We start from the raw sequence: 8,061 nt of genomic DNA on the forward strand, positions 1-8,061 counted from the left end.
AACCCCCTTGACCTTACAAGTAATTGGGAAACTGAAAAAGGGCAACAACTACAGCATGTTTCCTTGCAAGTACAATAACATTTATTGGACACAAAAGAGTAATTAGAAGTGGCAAAGAAATAAAAAGAACAACAACAAAAAAACAATGTTAAACCCACTGCAGACCATAGGGTTCCCAATCATATGGAATGACAATAACTTTGCAAAAAATATACACTCAGTCACAACACAAAGCAAATATCACTGCAAGTGTCAAAACCCAACACTCACCCGACTCAAACCATTACAAATTGCTCCCCCTCACCTTGACAGAGTCAACTATATATAAGAATGGGAACCACACTGTCATTTGTTGGTCCAAACGAAGCAAATTTACTAAACAAAACAAAACACAATCTCACAGTGAATTCAAGCCACTTCATTACAATGTAACATTTAAAGTAATCTCTTACGACCAATCATCAAGCCACAAATATTTTCAATAAAAGTAAACGGCAATCATGCATCATCTGTAAAAACAAAGAAAACACAATTCATGATTGCCCCTTTAAAATATTGGAATTAAAAACACTTAACCCATTAAAACATCACACACACAAATTACAATAGAAAAACCTTAAAAACAAATTTCACATACTCCAATAATTTAGTTAAGATCAGTACCAGTTTACTGAATAGTTCTGTGAGGCACCATCAGTATATCTCCAATAAACACTAAAAACAAAACAAAACAAACAAACACACGTTACAACTAAACACACCAACTATAGTCACAACCCTTGCCTTCACATTTTACTTCCATACTGCTCACAACGGTAACTTATCGTTTCATCTATCACACAGCCTTGAAACATGTCATACAGCTTCTCCTGTTCAGCACATGGTACCACAAAGAGGAAGACCAAAAAGTTTGATTTCCTCTTTAATACTACTTAGACTCCTGGGGTTTGTAGTCCAACTCAACAAGCCTAATATAGCCACTACTATTACTGCACCTACCACATTACATTTATTTATTTATTTATTGCCACTGATTTCACATGGAATATTTTGTCGATGTTCTTGTTACCTTTGTTGACTTTAAATGTGGTAGGACCCTTGCTGTCTATGGAGGGTCAGAAAGCTCTCATTCATCTCAGGTTTCAAAGATGAACGAAGGTCTTATGGGTTTAGACACGATACGGTGAATAATTAATGACCGAATTTTCATTTTTGGGTGAACTTAATATGAATCACCATCACACTATAGTAAATAGTAACTACAGCAAATAGATCAAACCATTATTATATTATAACAAAATTATGACTTTACAAAACCACGTTACAAAAATATAATAAAGTCAATATGAGAACATATGATAAATGACACTATTTAACAAATATTTTAACATTTTAAAATCATATTGAATATATTGTGAATACACTGAATCTACAGTGAACATACTGCATACAGTTATTATAGCTATTTACCCTCTGTACCCATATTTTCCTTTATTGTTAATTATTTAACATTCAGGCTCTGGGGACAGCTCCAGTCTGGGACAGAGCACCAAAAACTGGTCCTGTCCTCAGACAATGATGATATCTGGTCAAACTAATCTACTAATTCAAATGTCTACAAACAAACAAATAAATAAATTTAAATGAATGCATAGTTTCTGTATATTTCACATTCTCAGCTGTGAGATGTCATCCCAATTTATCTGGAATTTATAACTTAGCCGTTCTTATGACCAAAGTGTAGCTCAATTCACTAACATATTGACAATTTTACTACTTCCTGGCTAATTCAGAGTTCCTCTGAGAAATCGGTCACACTTTTTTAAGGTCCAATTCTCATTATTAATAAACCATTAACTATGACTGTTGCCTCAATAAACTCAATAAACAAAAGGGGTCATCGGATGCCCATTTTCCACAAGTTGATATGATTCTTTAGGGTCTTAATGAAAAGTCTACAGTATACTTTGGTTAAAAATTCTCAATGGTAGTGTAAAACAACACCCTTTTTACCTTGTCAAAATCAGCTCTGCAAAAATCATCTCATTCTGGTCGAGGCTGCTTTAAATGCAAATGAGCTCTGCTCGCCCCGCCCCTCTCTTCTCTCTGTGGAGTGACAAGCCTGTTTACTTTAGCCGCATTTAGCCGCTAAACTTGATAACTAGCACATTATTAGGAAAGGCGATCCCAAAGATAATATAAACATCTTCTTCTATGTACTAATGATACACACATACTTGCATTTATATGTTTATGTATAAAAAATATTTTTTTGATTATTAGAACAACGGAAGCACACTCATGCAGCACTTCTTCAACAGTTGCCAGTTCAAAACATGAATAGAAATGAAGGAGCAGGCTTATGGTCTTGTTTTGTTCTCCCCCTTTTACCTTTATCAACTAAAAATTCACATGATGAGAAACAAATTTAGTCAAAGGTCTCAACTTCTTACTGCTAGTGTACTAATATACACAGAGAAGAAGAAGTAACAAAAGAAAATATCAGCTTCATTCTTTACATATGAAAGTTTCACAAGGTCGTTGAAAAAGTCAGGCGACCACACAATACCTGCATACAAATCCGCTTCCTTGTTCCACGAGTCGCAGCACGGCGGCTCTTAAAGCGATCATTATTACCATACAAATAGACAGATCTATTTAACAACTACCTTTTTATCACAGAGCACTTATTCTTTAGTGTTGCTCTGTGAAAGGCATTGAAATGCAGCCGCCGAGCGTCTTGCGCTTGATAAAGGCCGGGAGCAATAGATGGAGCATGGCTGACATCTTCTTAAGAGATGATAGGAGAGCCAAATCAAATAGGATGGAGCAGTCACTCTCGCGGCAGATAGGTGTTTCATTTCTGCCGGGCTGCGCTGGCATCCCCAGTGACTTCCTGCCCGGGGAAGATAGCTCCCTTGGACTTCATCCATTATTCCAGCCGCTACGCTCTCGAGCGCTGCACGCCGCTCCTGTTTTTGTTCTGGCCCGAGTAGTATTTCCCCTGCTTTGATGTCAATCTTGGAATTTGCTCCGGCTTTCATTATCGATAGCCTCTTTGCCGTGTGTATGTGTGTGTGGAAGTCAATTATGCTTTTTTATTAAGCATAATTGATTGTGAATGAATGAGCAGAGTCGTGGAGTTTGAAACAATGAATCTCTGGTTCCGGCTAAATGTTTCTCACCCTGCGCGATTTGTGCTCTTAAACTCTTTCTCATTTGCTAACTTTGCCAAAAAGTCTCCTCAGGCTACCTGACCAGACATCAGTTGTCATATTAAATGTCAGCGTAATTGTGCAAACGTCCACCTTTAGCTGGTGCTTCACGTGTCTTTTTGCTGTCAAATCTTGACTGTAGTCATATTTCCAGATGAACACTTACTGGACTGAAGCAGCTTGACTTTACTTGGTTCTCCATGAATCATTTTTTTGTCTCAGATCTGATCATCAGGATCTTTTTGAGGAATGTTTGTTTCCAGAAGCTTTACTTTCACTGTTCCTCAGTGGAGGAATGATCTTCACAAGCCTCCAAAACATCTCACATCTTTTGAGGAATGTTTATTTGTTCATCTCTCAATCATCATTGGATTGCATTGCATTATTTGTTTGGATCATTTCAATCTCATCTTCCTAAAACATATTATTGGAGATTTACATAATTTTATGACAGTATCTGCTCTAATGTTATAAAGACCTCACTGATTCACATTATATACAGTATATTATATATTAGATGTTATATATATTATATCAGAATAGCACCAAATTGCATATTTTTGCTCAGTTTGAGTCTCTGAATAAAACTGTGCAATTTCGTGCCTCCATATTCTCACTATATGAGCCATAAAAGCATAATGAATCAAAGAGTACAGAGCTATAAAATTAATGTTGAGCAGCTCAGATCATTTGGTCTTAGGAGAATTAGATGAGCAATGTTTGAGATCATGTTGAGATCTTCTCAATTCTGATAAATCTGGGCACAGTTTGAAACATTGTGGAGATCTCTTCTGAGACTCATGGGAAGCAGATATAAGCAGATGTGCACAGCAATATTTATCTTTATGTAAAAATATGTAATATTAATGGCTGTACATATTTCTATCATCTCATCTTCATCCAAAGCAGATTCTCCGTCTGCTAGAACCACCGACGAATGCTGATGACTCCAGAAATGAACCTTTCGAAGCAAACGTCCCCATGAGAGGTGTCATGAATAGCAGGATAAATGAAAATGAATCAGAAACCAGACAATACGATACCGAGAAATCGGCAGGATAGAACAAAGAGTGAATTTTAAGTGTCTTAAGACACATTTGCTGAAACTGTATGTCCTGAGGGGGGCCGGTTTCTAAACTGTTAATTGTTAGCTCTGAAAGAGACACTTTTTCAGATACGTTTGGTTATGATTCGCTTGTTCCGAGCACTCGTCCCTCAGTATTTGAAGTCAGGCGTGTCCCTTGATGCTCCAGCTCTCTTGAACAATGAGGGCCCCGGACCCCGCGTGTCCCGCAGGCTTTGCTGAGCGCAGGCCTGAGGGCCGGGTACTGAGGGAGCAGCGGCACGCTGCTAAATGTGGAGGGGACAGATAAGGGCTCAGCTGCGCTGTGAGGCCTTTTCCCAGGAGCCCGAAGGAAAATTTGCAAATATTAAGAAGAAGATGAGACCGATTAAATGTGCTTTGTGCTCTTGTTCTTGTTAACCACTCTGCTTTTAATTTTTTTCTTCTCTGCTTTCAGTTGCTGCATTTTTTTTTTTTTTTTGTCTTAAATATATATTTATATTAGAACAGTGCAAAGGGGGGCAGTGTTATAATATTAAATGCTTAATATGTAATATTTTTATATTTTCTAGTTTCATTTTTTATTTTTTAGTTTAAAGTTTTAGTACTTTTTTTTTTGGCTATTTTCTTAGTACTTCAGCTTAAAAAGGTGAAATGCTGCCCTGTCAATTCGCTTAATCACTCATCACTCAGTAAGTGTCATTGATTGTGTATATGTGGGCAGTCATATGAAAAAATGTGAAATGTGTTTATAACATCTTCATTATTAGGATTTCTGAATGAGCTAATTTTCCAGGTTAGTGACAATAAATGGTCTGACTCTGAACAAGGTTGTAGTAGAAAATCGAGTATGTCTTGAGAAAACATTGAAGTCTTTTCAATCTGTTCCATGATATGAGTCCTTTGACAGCAAATGTGTAGGTAGCACTTTAGTACAGGGAACAATTCTCACTCTCTCATTTTTATTTAAAGGGGTCATCAGATGCAAAGTTCACTTTTACATTAATGTGTGTTGTCAGTGTATGTACACATCTAACCTATAATGATAAAAATCAATGCAGTGGTTTTTAATTAATCTGTAAAAATAATATCCCCTTTTTCAAATCGAGCCATTCTCAGATGCCTGTGACGCCACACAGACAGAGGCCGCTCCCACAGTAGTTGATTGACATGAGCATCTTACCTCAGACCCGCCCTAAATCAGCTGTAACAGTCCGACCTCCATTGTTTCAATGCTGAAGCAGGGATGTGAGTTAGACAAGAATATCTCCGATTGAGGTGTTGTGTTGCTGGATGTAATAATGAACATAGTGGTCGTCATTTACTCCCAAGATCTGAGCCGCTGAAGATGCAGTGGATTACGTTTGTTTGTGAAGAGAATGCGCCTCCCAATCTACATATATCCATCTGTGTTCACGCAAATCATTCATGATCCAGCTTCACCTACAGCATAAGGTATAAGGTTTTTTTATGAATCTCTGCGATCGCCTTTCCTAATAACGCGCTAGTTAGCAAGTTTAGCGGCTAAACGTGCTAAATGCGGCTAAAGTAAACAATCTCTCAGAGCAGCAGAGAGAAGAGAGGGGCGGGGCGAGCAGAGCTCATTTGCATTTAAAGGAACATGCAGCAGAATGGGCTGATTTCTGCAGAGCTGATTTTGACAACAATTTTTGTTGTTTACAATTTTTGTTGTTTACACAACAATTGAGAATTTTTAACTAAAGTATATTATAGACCTTTCATTAAGACCCTGAAGAATCCTATAAACTTCTGGAAAATGGGCATCTGATGACACCTTTATATATTTTTTACGCCCTTTTTATTGAGATAGGGCAGTAGAGAGACGGCAGGAAAGCACTGGGAGGAGAGAGGGGAGCGGGATCAGCAAAGGACCTCGAGACGGGAATCAAACTCAGGTCGCCGTGAGCGCAGTTGCGCTATATTTCGACGTCCTAACCATGAGGCTATTGGCACCGACAGCAATCCTTATTATTAACTAGTTACTCATTAGCATGCCTATTATTAACATATCGGCTGTTTATTAGTAGGTTCAATGGGGCTTAAGGCGCCTTTGATATTATTTTCTTCTAAACCACTAGATGGCACAAAAACGTGGCATAGCACTTTCCAAAACATTGGTTTTTCAAGATAGACGTGCAAATTAAGCTGATTCTTGAGGTGATCACAGTTGATTCTGTGCTTACTTGATCTAATATTTGATGCTTTTCAAAATGTTGTTGATTTAAGTAAAAAATGAGAATCACTAAAATGAATGCATATATTTTGAGACAAATGTCTTTTTAATGTTTTTCAGTTTTGTTTAAGATAATTAATACAACAGTTTTTAAATGTAAAAATATGAATATATGGTATTTGGGGTAAAAAGTGCCCCTGCTGTTGGGGCTAAACGCACAATAATTAACATAATAATTAATTGAAGGCTGACTTTTCCATTGACATGACATGGTTATATTCAGATGGTAAATATCATATTTTATGTTGGGTGTCTGTCTTAGAAATAATCACCATGTTTAGAATGAAACCATCATATTTAAAAACATGATATTAATAATTTAATATAATAAAATATCATGTGTTGTTACTACTGTACGTCTATATTAAAATATTATTGGATCTCCTTCAATGCTTTCAGAATCTTTTTGAACATATTTTAATTCTTTTATTTTTTAAAATAAGCGGAAAACAGTACAAACTTTGCTAAAGTGATTGTTTTGAGCATTAACTTAGACATTATTAAATATATATATATATATATATAAGTGTTTATTAATACTGTCTGCCTTTTGCTCCATGCTGCTGAATGTTTTACCCCGTTGTGGCGTAAAAGGCCCCCCTTGCCACCTCATAAATTTATAAGATTTTAAATCAAAATAAACAACTTGTATGATTTATTGTCACACAAAATCTGTTGCTGGATTAATGTTCAATACAAACGTATATTTTTCTGCAATTATATGTTTTAGGCACAGTGAATGGCACATTTGTTCTTAAGATGTTCCTTTAGCCCAGTTGTACGCTACTTTAAGGCATCTGTTCTCCATGACCATATTCTAAATCCCTAATCCTACCCAATACCTGAACTCAACAACTACCTTACTAATTATTAACAGGCAGCAAATTTGCAGTTTATTGAGGCAAAAGCCGTAGTTAATGAATTGTTAATAGCGAGAACTGGACCTTAAAATAAAGTGTGACCAACACGTACAATCAGTAAAGTTCTTCTGAATAAGCGCTGATGTTTTCGCTTCTGTGTTTTTGTTAGGAGTCTTGCTGCTGCATTTACAACGAGCTGAAGGGGATTTAGTTTGAGTTGCACATTATAATAATCAATTCTACTAACAAGTGCATGGACAAGTGCTATTGCTTCACCTTGAGATGAAAAGATCCAAACTTTCGCAATGTTTCTTAAAAGAATGTGCAAGAGTTATTACTAGCATATTGGCTGTTTATAAGTACTTATAAAGCGCATATTCATGCATTCTTCTGTGTGACTATTCTAAATCCCTTGAACCCCACCCAACACATAACTACTACAATCGCCTCACTTATTATCTATAGCAGCAAACAAGGAGTTTATTGAGGGAACACTCTTAGTTAATAGTGAATATATGTGTTCCCTTATCAAATGTGTTACCTATTATCTTTGCTGAATGTAAAGAGCAGAGGACCTACAACAGAACCCTGCAGAACACCACAAGAGATGACAATATCTGATAAGTTCAATACCCAGGGAATTAATTCAATATATACAAATACTAAAAA

The sequence above is a fragment of the Labeo rohita genome, chromosome 17 (genome assembly GCF_022985175.1).
Source record: "Labeo rohita strain BAU-BD-2019 chromosome 17, IGBB_LRoh.1.0, whole genome shotgun sequence".
Classification (NCBI taxonomy): Eukaryota; Metazoa; Chordata; class Actinopteri; order Cypriniformes; family Cyprinidae; genus Labeo; species Labeo rohita.